This window comes from Haemaphysalis longicornis, unplaced genomic scaffold (genome assembly GCF_048455015.1).
Source record: "Haemaphysalis longicornis isolate Haplotype H1 unplaced genomic scaffold, Haemaphysalis longicornis Haplotype H1 scaffold_6, whole genome shotgun sequence".
Taxonomy (NCBI): domain Eukaryota; kingdom Metazoa; phylum Arthropoda; class Arachnida; order Ixodida; family Ixodidae; genus Haemaphysalis; species Haemaphysalis longicornis.
This window is the reverse complement of record NW_027526407.1, coordinates 184628086-184641526: the sequence shown is the minus strand read 5'-3', so window position 1 is coordinate 184641526 and position 13441 is coordinate 184628086.

The following is a 13441-nucleotide window of genomic DNA, read 5'->3' as shown; positions in this document are numbered from 1 at the left end:
AAGAGTGTTAGAAGAGTGTCGGCGTGTAGGTGTTGTATCATTGTGTATGTGATGTTGTCTGGGCCTGGAGCTGAGGGTTTACACGTGCTCAAAGCAGCCCTCAGCCCATGCAGTGAAAACTCTGAGTTATAAGAAGATGTTGACCGATTGTTATCTAGTATAGGCTTCTTTTCGGCCATTTGTTTGTGTTTCATGAAAGTGTTTGTGTAGTGTGCTGAAGAAGAAATGTGTTGGAAGTGTTGTGCGAGTGTGTCAGCCTGGTCTTCGAGTGTGTCCCCTGTAGTGCTGACCAGAGGCAGGCATTGTGTTTTTTGTCCTTTGAGTTTGCGTATTCTCGTCCATAATTTCCGTGTATCTGTGTAGGAGTTTATGGATGTTTTGAAGGAACGCCAACTCTCTCGTTTTGACTCACGGCGCACACGTTTTCCTAACACCTTGGCCCGTTTGAACAAAATGAGGTTACCCGACGTGGGGTACTGAAGAAGGACACCCCACGCCCTGTTCTGGGCCTCTCGCGCCCACCTACAGTCCTCATTCTGCAACGGCCTCCGCTGGTTGCACGGGGCACCAGAGGCGTGGGGAATGGACTTTCGGCGGCGTCGGGGATGTGCGCCGTGAGCAGTTGGGTGGTTTCTTCAATGTGTAGGTGTCCTATGGATGTGTGGCGTAGTTGGGATGTCTCTGTAAATGTATTCCAGTTAGCTCTTGCTTCATTAAACCTTTAATGGGAAGATGGACTGCTCGGGCCTGTACCTATATACATTAATGAAGTAGGGAAATGGTCACTACCATATGAGTTCGCGCCCACACCCCACTCAAGACATGGAAGGAGAATTGCAGAACCAATAGCCAGGTAAAGGTGTGAGTATGTCTTGCGACCTTTGTTACGGTATGTAGGCTGTTTATTGTTGGAAAGGCATGCTCCAGAAGATGTAAAGAATTTCTCTATCAGGCGACCTCGGGCATTCGTTCTGGAAGAGCCCCAAAGAGAGTTGTGAGCATTAGGGTCGCCTGTAAGGATGTATGGTTCGGGCAGCTGGTCAACCAGCGCCTCGAAGTCAGAGCTCGTAAGTGCAACATAAGGAGGAATGTATATGGGGCATACCGTTATCAACCTATTAAATATTATTGTGCGAATGCCTACTGCCTCATGGACGGTGTTCATGGTGACAGGGTGGCATGCTAAGGATTTGCGGGCGATTATGGCCACACCGCCAGAAGAGTGTGTCCAGCCATCCCTGTCTTTCCTGTATACCAGGTAACTATTCAAGAAATTTGTGTGTTTGAAATTCAGATGTGTTTCCTGGACACACATTAAACTTGGCTGATTGGCATGCAGAATATCATACACGTCGTCAAGATTATTCAGAAGGCCTCCGCAGTTCCATTGAACAATATTTTCTATTCCCATTATTATGTGTTCAGAGCTACTGGAGTGTGACTATTTATGTAGGGTCTTTCGGGCTTGCACTCTTGGAAGGGGTTTCCTGGCCTTTTTTACTGACCTGGACGTCGCAGCCCGTTCCTTCCATTGCGATGAAAGCCGGAAGGGCTCGACGTCCATGTCGTCATCTGAAGGCAAGGGGGTGCCCAGCGGACTGGGCCCACTTGACGTGGTACCCTTTCGGGTGTTCTTTTCCCGCGGTGCCAGTGCCGAAGGCGTGGGGAACCCCACAGATGGCACAGGCAGTGAGTTGGGGGAGGGGGTCGCTGCGACTGCCTTCGTCTCCATCTCGTCCGGGCCCTCGCGTGTGCTTCGGGCCGGTGGAGAAGAGGAAACAGTGAGTGCAGCAGCTTACCCACCAGACTTGGTTGCCACCACAGCCGCTGCCGAATAAGCGGGCGGTGCGAATGCGGGTTGGGCTGCCAGAGACGCGGGTTGGGCTACCAGAGGGGGGGGGGGGGGGGGCGGGGTGCGAACAAGTCAGACTCGCGGTACTGGGTCCCCGCTGAAACCAGACGCCGCGCCGCCCCCCGGCGAGCTGCGTCGGCATACCTCCCCACAGGGAAAGAGGCGAACCTCTTCCGCGCCTCTGGGAAAGTGATGATTTCAGTGACTTTGATGTGAATGATTTTCTTTTCTAATTGAAATTTTTCACAGCTGCGGGACCATGCTGCGTGCGGCCCCTCACAGTTTGCACAGGTGAAGGTAGTAGAGTCACAGTTTTCAGTAGGGTGGTCATGTGCGGCGCATTTCGCGCAGATCGTTTTGCCGCGACAAGAAGTTGTAGCTTGCCCGAATCGCTGGCACTTGTAGCAGCGGCACGGGTTAGGTATGTACGGTCGTACACCACACCTAATGAAGCCAGCATTGATGTGCTCAGGCAGTTTTGATTTGTTGAAAGTCAAGATTATATGCTTTGTTGGTATTTCTACATTGTCACGACGGATGGTGATTCTCCTGACAGCGGTAACGCCCTGATCCTTCAGGCCTTCCAGAAGGTCGGCCTCTGTTTCACTTAGCAGATCTGGCTCAGATATCACACCCCGCGAGCTGTTGAGGCTGCGGTGGGGTGTGACAGTGATGTCCAGATCTGCCATGCGGGTTGGGGTCAGGAGATTTGTAGCTTGCTGCTGCGTCTTGACTTCAAATAACACTTCGCCTGTTCGTAGTTTTTTTGCCTCGAAAGATTTGCCAATGATTTCTTCAAGAAACGTTGACACGAGGAATACAGACTGGGAAGAGAGGGGTTTGGACTTATCTTTTGATTCAAGGACCAAAAAACGAGAATAGTTGTCAGGTTACGGAATGTTGATGGTTGGTAGGGATGGAAAGGAAACTTCGGTGCGGCCCCTTTTCAGGGACCGATCACGTTTTGAGGGGGGTTTTGGTTTATCCATACGGCATAGAAAAAAGCAGGGAGACGGGGGTACTTTCTCGTTTGACCTTACCCTGGTAGTCAATGAGGTCCCGGAGCTCCCTGCCTGGTGAACAGACAGGAAGCCCAACCGCTGGAGCTTGACCTGGGCTCCGACGGCCACCGTTCGTGGTTTCTAACCCTCCACGTATAAACGCATCGCCACGGTTGGATCTAGCTTATGGTTGGGGGCTCGGGGTCCGCGGTATCGCCAGTACTGTCACCAAGATTGCTCAAGGTGCCCCATGCAGGGTCTGCCCACGACTATTTAATTTCTTAGTTTCTACTAATATATACTAATAAAGCCATCTTTCCCTGACCCAAACTGCCCTATTCTTGTTCCTTAATATCACACCTATCATCTTCCGTTCCATTACTCGCTCCGTCGTCCTCAATTTAGGTTGAACCTTTATACTGAGCGTCCAAGTTTCTGCCCCTTGGGTGAGTAGCGGTAAGATGCAGCTCTCCATACACTTCCACTTTAGGGGCAATGGTAGGCTGCCATTTATTTTCTTAGAATGCCTGCAAAATGCACTTCAACCAATTCTTCCCATAATATTATCTCTTCCTTATGGTTGGGATCGGATGTCACCACTTAACTTAAGTAGAGATATTCGCTTACCACTTCCACTGCCTCGCTACCTATCTCAAAAAGCTGTACTCACCTGATGCCATTGAACATTAGTTTTGTTTTCGGCACACTAGCGTTCAGCCCCGTGGTTTTACTTTGCTTGTCCTGTGCGGTATGTATGCTTTGAAATTCATTCCCTTATCAACATAGTAACGCAACGTCATCAGCAAATCTCAGGTGCATTGACACTTACGCCCACTTGTTTTCAATCCAGTTTTCAGAATACTTCTTGTAAACATGCTGTGAATAACATCGCACAGATTGTGTCTGCTTGGCTGTCCTCCTTCCTTATAGGTATTTTACTGCTCTCCTTACAAAGAAGGATGGTAGCTGTGGACCCATTGTAGATATTCACTAGTATTCTTACGGTAATCGCCGTCTGCAGCATGGTTCCTCAATGCCCGAATGACGGCCGAGGTTCCTACCGAGTCAAAAGCTTTCTCACGATCTAAGAAGGCTGTATATAGGGGTTGAGCATACTCCCAGCACTACTCTGTCCCCTGATTTATCGCATGAATTTACGAAAGCCTGCCTGTAATTGGTTTCGCTGAAATCTAAGGTGGCGAAAATTCTGTCAGCCATTACCATGGTAAGTACGTTGCAGACAACAGACAGCAAGCTGATTGGACTGTATTATTTCACGTCTTTTATGTCACCTTTCTTAGGGATTAGGAAAATGTTCGCATGCTTCCAAGACTCCGGTACACTCGTGGTAAGTGGGCATTGCGTTTACAGGAGTGCCATTTTTACTAGTACAATTGATCTTCACCAGATGGTTTGCCTCCTGCATTTCTTTCAAAGCCTTCCTTATTTCTTCTGTAGTTACTGATCCGATGTCTGTCGCCTCTGAATAACTTCCTCGTTCGGTATTACCCTGGATGTCCCGACTACTGTACAGATCTGACTAAAACTCCTCCGCTACTAAAACTGTTTTATTCCTATGTGTGGGACATTGCCTTGCTGATATTTAGGTGCACAGATTATATTTTTCTCGATGCCTCAACACTATTTCACTGCTTTCAGGCAAGCTTCCTTTTTTACAGCATGCCCAATAAAAACATTTTCCCGCATGCTGGATAAATCTTGTTCTATAAATACATAATCTGAATTTGCTCAGCACCTTCTCCAACCAAAAAAATGAATGCCCCAACAAAGGTATGTGTATTGTGGGTTTTTCTTCAGTGGGGTGGGGCTATAGAAAAGAGCAACTTGCATGTTACAAGAGAGCAAGTTCCTTTTCATCCAGCATAGATTCCACAAAAATTATCGAGGTAGACATTGAGGTGACAACAGTTGCCTATGTACCATCTCTTGCAGTCGGCTTAAGATGTCGCACCAATTCCCACTTCCTCGCACTCGGAGGCGCCTTCAAATCCCGCATTTTGCTCTCTGAGGTACCAACATGCGCCTCCCCTAGCTTGTTAAAAGTGCAACTGATGATAACGGCACAGCGGCTCGTAGCAGCGATTTTGCAATCTGTGAAAAAGGCCTCATTCTGGACAAGGGCTTCAGTACTTTTAACAGTGACGCCAACGAAGGCGAGGAGAAAAAATGTCCCATTCATCATCCGTTTTGACATGTTTGCTGAAGCACTCTGAACACAAACATACTGTTACTTGGAGGAAGAATTAACGTCGATCCGTAATGGTTACCGTGACTACGTAATTGGAAGTCAGCCGTCTTTGCGCGAGAAAGAACATATCCAACATGTGTGTCATCTTCTTACACACGAGTGCGGCGCGGTGTCTAGTTGTCCATTTCTCCGTCTTTTTTGTGACATACTCCTCGTCGAGGGCCACCGTCATGGTGGAGACCGCGGTAGGGTGACCCGTGCAATGAATAGGCACCTGTATGCCTTGCCCCGCTATACTGCTGTACTGAACGGAGAGGCGAAGCGTGATGCGTGCTTGGAATCAGATCATGCAAGAGGGCTCGGGACACGATATCTTCGGTTCGTCTTGTTTAGTCTACACTTGTCGCGGACGGTCTTCGGGGGCTGCCACTGGCCAGGGACATAGAACTGTGAGTCCCATGTGTGAGTCCCATTGTGTGTGAGTCCCATTGGAACTCTTGCTGTCCTACATATTTCGCATCCCCTGTAAAATCGCGTGCAGCCCGAGAGGGTACCTAACTTGGGAATAGTGTGATGAAAACCCCCTTTCCTTAATATAATAGTGGCGCCAGAATGATGAGCCGGGCCACGTTGAATGAGGTGACAATTTATTGGGCGTCAGCCACCTAGGTGCAGGTACGAAGAAGTCACATAATGTACGTTATCTTCTTCCAATGTAAAAAAACAGGGTGCTTCGTGTAACCACATCTTTGGTTTCTCGTCGGGATATAATGCCTATATATACAGCGGTAGATATTTCTGTTTTAAACGCGCGAGGGCTATTTGTTTGATTTTAGGGATATAGAGCTACGCTGTAAAATTAGGTTCGCCTATTTGCACGAGAACCAATAAAGTGAAAAGTATTGCATTGTAGCAGACGGCTCAATCTCTGACCACAAAATATGCAGTAATACCTCGAGTGAAAAAACTCAACAGGATGCCTACTGTAAACCTTCCATGACCAGACGTCTCTATTTTTTTTTTGCCGCTACATTAAATAAGTGCTGAGCAGTGCCGATAACCACGCCCTCCAAATTTGCCGTTAGGGGTTTTGGAAAAGATAGCTCGAAGGTCGGTAAATATTTTCTCAGATAAGCCTAGTTGTTGCATCAATGGCCATACTCTTGTGGTTGTATACATTGCCTATGACTAGTCAACAACCAAGAAGACCAGCATTGAGTAGGCAATGTGAATAGCTAGTAACGTATTATTCGACAATGCTTTCCATCTCAAAATTCGGCGCGTCACAAGTACCCTCTTTAGTTTTTTTGTTGGATGTGTGGCCAATGTTGGTGGAACGATGATCACGAATCTAATTTTCCACATCCTGTAACAGTAAGAACTTTTACACTGTTTAGAACTTAACGATTAATGCAGTAATGGTTCTGTAGCATCAAACAAAAAATAGTATGATTATGCACTATTCCAACAAAATGACACATAGTTCGCCGTTGCGTACATGGAGTTTATTGTAATGCAAAGCCGCGTAATATAGTTACCATTCACTACTGTGGCTTCTTTTATTTTTATTCAAATTACAACACACTTTATTTGGTTATTTTTGGGTAAGGTTGTTCAATACTAAGTTTCCTCATGTGGTCACGTTTTTTGGCAATACAACCTTAGTGACAGACACAGTCTACACCACTTAGCTCTGTTCAATTTCCATCCACCCATAATACGATAAAAAATAATTAGCTGAAGCCGAGAGATGTGGTTGTCGGGGCCGTCCAGAAAGACCGACCGATGTCTAATGACTTTGGTATTGTATTTAATTATGCAAACTATATATAAATCAGTGCCAAGATAAAACTTCCCTTGTATTGAAACTTTAGGCTGCTTCAAAGGGCTTCCAAGAGTATAAGTTGTACTACCAAAAAAACGCATGGTTCTCCTTAAGCACTACCAACAAAGTTTTTTTATGCGCAGAAACTTTTAGTATCCACTTTTTATCTCCAACAAAGATTAGTATATATACAGAAAGAGACACGTTTATTTGGGCTTTCCGAAGTGGAAGTGGTATACGTGAACCTGTTGTTACAAAATATTTTGATAAAACGTTTTGTTTAGTATGAGACTTCAAAACTATTTATGATGTGGAGAAATGCTTGTTGTTGCACAGCACTGCATTGTAATAGAAAGGTAGCATATTATTTTGCAATTCTGTGTCAAAGATTCTGGATGTTTACGGGTTGTTTATTATTGAGACGAAATAGTTTCTTTTTTCCTCAACTTAATTGGCTCTATTCTTCATGTGTTTATTGAATGATAAACTAACAACTCGGTTGGTCGAAAAAGATTAACGTTTTAAAACACATCCGTTTCCTGTTTCCACTTTTAAATTGAGACAAAATGGTGTCTTTTTTCGTCATCTCGACGGCCTCTATTCTTCATGTGTTTAATTGCACGCTGAAGTAACAAATTGGTTGGTCGAAACAAATTCTTTTCCTCTTTCCGTTTTAAAACTTCGACAAATAATTTTTTTAGGTTTAGCTGTCTCTTCAGCATCATGTCAAGCAAAAAACTATCAATTCAGTTTTTTTGATGTGCTGGTTTGTAATTTAACTCTGGTGCCATAACCTGCTTAGCCCTTTACGGCGCAGCCCACTCTAACGTTTGGTCAGAAAATTTGTTTACTAAGTGGCACCTGTTTTACTTTCGGTTTCACAGCCCCGGGTAGTCGCTGCGAACGCTTTCGAGACGATATTGGTTTCGGTTGTTCAGTCATTTTGCAACCAGGGGCGAGAATTCGTACATGAGAAACGGCCCTCAAGCAGGCGCGGTCACGCCAGCCGCCTTCAAGATGAAAACTGATATCTGATCTGGCTATTCTCAGATTTTCTAAATAACAAGCGTAAGGCACGACTTTCAGGACTTGGAAAAACACGATCGGCTAAAAAATACACCCGATACCTTGGTGTGCGTTCCGTCATCACGATTGAAAAATATGAAAAAAATACGAAAAGTATGCTGGGTGGTACAGGGTAACGGGCTCATGCACTCCAGGGCTAGCGGGAATTTTTTTCCTGGTTTTTGTTGTCTCATTTATTCGCCGTTTCGTGCTGCCTCGTTTGTAATGTTTTATTATGCCTTGTCCTTGAGCTAGTTCCGTAATTACTTGTGATGATTTAAATGAATACATGTATACTTAGAATAATTAAAACTTTATTAGTAGTTATTTCCACAAAAAAATTTATTTTTAATATACGCACTTGTGAAAACAATCTAACATTTATAAATAGTACGTGAAAATCCCGTTTATCTGCCCCTGATGCCGTTGTTAAGGTATCTGTACTACCCCCAGATCATACGAGTACAAGCCACTCCCACACATATGTGTGGGTTGGTTTTCTGTGGGAAATACTGTGAGCTTTTCATTTTCATTTGTAGAAGCTTCATAAGGAAGGGGTAAATACACAACATTTAATTACTTGTGGCCATTTTTTCTAAAATCTTTTTGTCGAGCAGAAAAGGGTTAGACAGTTCGACATAATTTTAAAAATATCCCTTACCAATAATGAAAAATGAGGCGCGTGGCGCTGAATAAATATTTAAAGGTATTTTTATTCTTCATGGTAAGTCTGGGAGCATATTCTTTCATTTAGTTATTTTAAAAATGCACTCAGACTACTATCTTGCAATGTTGGCAATATGATCTTTTTCGAACACCGATCCCGTTTTCGGGGTTCTTTAGAAGAAGCGTGTTCGACAATGTCGAAAAAAACGGTATGCTTTGTCGCAAATTTTGAATTCCGAGTTCTAGAGTTTCGTGAAGTCCCAGTTCTAAATTTCACGTCGTATTCCGAAGCTTCCAAAATACTGCTCCTTCTCGTTGTTTTTCAACCTTTTTGTGTAGAGAACAAGGAAAACGCTCTTCAAGAAATCGTGGAAAAACAAATTATATAAATATTGGCCAGAACCTAGAGCCTGCGAGCAATTGTACCAAATTACTCACAGCACGCGTAGGCAGGTTAATCAATTCACTAAATAATCCTCAGCCCCCCTCTGTGTCCCATATTCAAAGCATATAACTGGCCAAATCTTCAATTACAAGTAGCGACTCTAATAACTTGTCCAGCACTATTTATTTAGGTTTCTGCAGAACACAGCTAACAAACGAAGCGGACTGAACTGGAACTAAGACAAATTATTTAATTCAGGTTCATGTAATCGGATTTTAGGTCGTGGTTCGGTGTAGGTCGTTGGTTCGGATCCCACCTTGCGGGCATTTTTTCTCCACTTTCTTTCTTCCTTTCCAAATTTTTTATCTTTTTCAATGACGCACCACATCCTCCCCTTTGCTTTCCGAGGTTTTCTTGACTCCCAACTCTTATTTCCCTGTTATTTTCAACGAGCCCCTCATTTCGTATTCTGATTCGCTACATTTATATATATATATATATAAATATATATATATATATAGTATATAAATATATATATATATATATATATATATTTGCGTGCGTGTGTGTGTATTTCCTAACCCCTCTCATAGCCACTTTACTTCTACAGTTACTTGAGGAGCGGCATGAGTTTGGGCGGCGTGCTGGCCGAAATACCTGGGACGTGTTTGTACTAACGTGTTGTAAAGCCGAATCGGCAATCTCCAGTAAATATTCCTATAAGCGCAAAACTAAACAAAAGCAAAGTTTAAGAAAGATCACAATAATCGTGTAAAGTGGCATGCCTCCTTCCTAATGGCTGTTTCTATACTGATTACCCAAGTCCAGAACAAGGTAGAGGACAAGTTGTTAAACAAATACCAGAAGAGCAACAAAATAGCCAATCTTCTAAAGAAAAAAATTTATTTGGCATGTTATGTCACCCTAAATTATTTGTGCTTCACACAGGTGTTTTGAGCCCGGAAAGTTTGTTAGGACAGTTTCGATGGTCAGGGACAAGGTTGTTCACCTCATTTTATGTGCGTCAGTCAATGTGCGTCAAACGGTTGTAGACTGGTCTACAGTTGCTCAACTGCGGTTTAAAACTGAGGTGCCTAGAAGAGGTTATAACTCCTGTGGTAATTTTAAATAATTAAAATTGTCGAAGGCGTTCTTTATGTATGAAAGGCAACCGCTCTAAAGCTACCTCAAGGAACGTTTTCAAAATACCGCAGACAAATATGTAAATCAGCTTTTTGGTCGTCCTCTTGTTGTCTTCGTTCGGTTTTCTATTGCAAATTTGACACCTTGCAACCAACGTCTTAAATTAATTGTTCCGCTAAAATTTGTCTGGAGAAGAAACAGTCTAATGATGCCTTTCTTTGTGTTCTTGAGGTTACTGCTGCAGTACAAGTGCAGTATTGAAGATTAGTGAATTAGTAAAAAAATAACAATATATATATATTCGGACCTTGGCAGTACGTTATGGTTCCAAAAGCATGGACTATAAAACAACAAACCACGTTCTTTTAATACTTATTCATACATGTGAAGTTTTATAAAACACCCATGGAAAAATGTTGCTTTTTTTCTTACCGAGTTCGCTTCCTTTACAAAGTTATGAAGCTTAGCTTTGAACAAAAAAGTTTCCTTTTATTGTTCTCTCTCGCTCCAGAGTACGGCTTCTTCATGCGTTTTTTTTTTTTTTGCGTGATTGCGGTACGTCTCGATACATTGTAACTAAATATGGTGCTGTAATAACTTTTCGTTAATTTAAAGCATGTTAGAAACAATAGATACATCAACCGCTAAAATTTGAGTACGATAAAGTTAGGTCGAGGGGCATTTTTCTACTGAAAACTTCATTTTCAGTTCTAACAGGCGCTAAGCTCAGGAGACCTAAAACGAATGCCTTCGGCGCGAGTCGAACTAGCGTCTCAGAGAATATCAAACCGGAACTTTACCTCTACTGCACCTCAACCGATGGCGCCTTCCCGCAAAACAGAGCACGTCAAACTAGGCTTTGAATGCGTACCTGTGTCTGCTTCTCGCTTTTGTTGTATTTGAGAGGCCCTCGCAGTAATACCGCCTGTTCATCACTCGTTGATCTTGCGGGCGGGGTTACAAGCTATCCTGCAAAAAAAAGGTCTTGCGTTTTTGCAGCCCCCCCTTCCCATAGGGTGATTTTACGCGCAAGCCTGGTGCACTTCCAAAGCATTGTAGTACTATACAAGGGCCGAGCGTTGGGCAGGGGAGTCGCCAGCACCTATTTTACCGGTAGGTTCCCCGAGCCACCATGCCACACGAATAAACATGGTGCTTGCCCAGCCCTGGTTGACGCTCTATTCGCAACCGCCTGAGAAAGGAAATGCTGCCAGACTCTTTCACCCCCGCTGATGGCGCAACGCGGAATGATGGCAAGGGACCCCGCCAGATGGACAAGGGTCAGAGGCCCCTAGAAAGGGTAAAGACAGCTTTTCAGACGAGGATTCCCCTTTCAAGGTTCCCCTTTCAAGGGACAGGGACGCCTGTACCCATTAAAGAAACCACTGTGTGCCCGGTGGTACCAGGATCGCAGATGGCTTGCAAGCTATATGCGATGCAGATAGCTTGCATCGCAACTATCGGGAGAGGTTGAACACGAGGCGAAACGGCAGATTCTTCATGTTCTGCCTAAGCTGCTTTTTATTCTTTCCGCTCCCATTCACGGTTTTGTGCGCGCCGAAGCTTTTTTCAATTCGTGTTCAGGTATGTCCTTACAAATTATACGGGTTCATTTTACAGCAAGTTATATGTGCAAATGCTTTACATGTAAACAGTGCTAGCACAGTATTGAAATGATAGCGTAACTCGTGGCTGAGTGATCGGTCGTGGCGAGGGATATAAAGTTTGGGCAAAGGCGTTGAGGGCGGTAAAGGGGAGCGGACAAGGTTTGCTAACCAAAGCGGCTTCACCGGATTGAAAACTGGGTGGTTAGCCATATATAGCGTCGCAGCCAAAAATATTCACCGGCGATTTATTGGATGGCTTGCCTTGGAAGGAATCATGAAGAAATATTTGACCTGCTTAGGGTCGTTCTAAAATAAAATAAAAAATACGCATAACTTCCTGGTTATTAGCAGTTATCACGCAATAAAGAAATATATTTACCAAAAGAAGCGAACAGATTGTGGGGTTGTTTTGGTGCACTGTTTTTGGAACTGCTGGCGAACAGTTTGCCGGTGTGATAGGGGCTGATTACCGATCTCTTTCCCTAGCAACTATTTCCATTTTGTGTCTATTTTCACTGACGTAGATATACAGTTACACGCAAAAAATATGACACAAACCATCTTGATCAAAAACAATTATTGTTGCAATAAACATTCATAGATCAAAGAGTTGCCTAAACTGAAAATGTACCTGTGATTGTCTTGTTACCCTACAAAGTCACGTACTTTGAACGTGGGTGTTTCTGCCTATATCCAATTTATTTTGTCGATAAGTTTGCTGCGCATGTCACGGGAGCGCGGTTCAGATTTACAAGCCAATAAATTGTAGGTCAATCCGCGATGGGTGCTGGCCCCGCGATCACACTTGTCTGCCTCTTGTCGCGGCACGTAATCAATTATAGGATCTAGTGAATACCGAATAGTGCATACCGAATATTTAGCAAAAATGTTCGTACTCCTACATTTCTGCGTTTAGTTAAACTGCATTACAACACATTAAAACAAACGATACTTTTTTGATAGGTACTACAAGTTTGTCGCTTGGGATCTGCGTATTAAAGGCAATAAAACAGGATTCATGCGAAGCCAACAATGCGAAATGTTTTCATGAAATTCGCGTAGAAGATTCTTATTTCTCTACCATATACTACAGTCAATGTAAAAATGGCCTTCTCAAATACTCCAAACCTAACAAAAAAAAACGAAATTATTGGTACGCGCCTTCTCAAACGAAAAAAGTGTGTAAGTGTTAGAAAAAATTGTACATGGTCATCTGAAGCCTACACGTAGGTATTAATATTTCGATTTTGTTGTGTACCTACGGCTGGAGGAATATTAGGCGCTGAGTTGTGCAAAAATTTGGCTCCATTCCACGCTGTCAAAATGGTTGGAAAGCAAAACTGTAAAAGAAAGCCGCAACAATTGCCCATTCTACGTCTTTTAATTGACACAGATGGCTCTAAAAGGAGTGAAACGAAAGATTGTGCCTGCCGTTACTTTGAATTCGCAGGAGCGGCGTCCCGAACGCCGAAAGGATGGTCACGGCAGGGCCAGAGCAGCGGGCGCCGCCTCTCAAGCCCGGACGTGCGTCGCCAGGTTGAAAATTGTCAGGGGCCTCCTTCGAAGATTGACACAGCGGTAATTAGCCATGCCGATGTGCTAGCTCGGGGCTACGTCACCGCCCGTCACAAGCGCGGACAACGAAAAATTCGGCGTATGAGCTTAGTGATGCCGATTTACAAAGATTT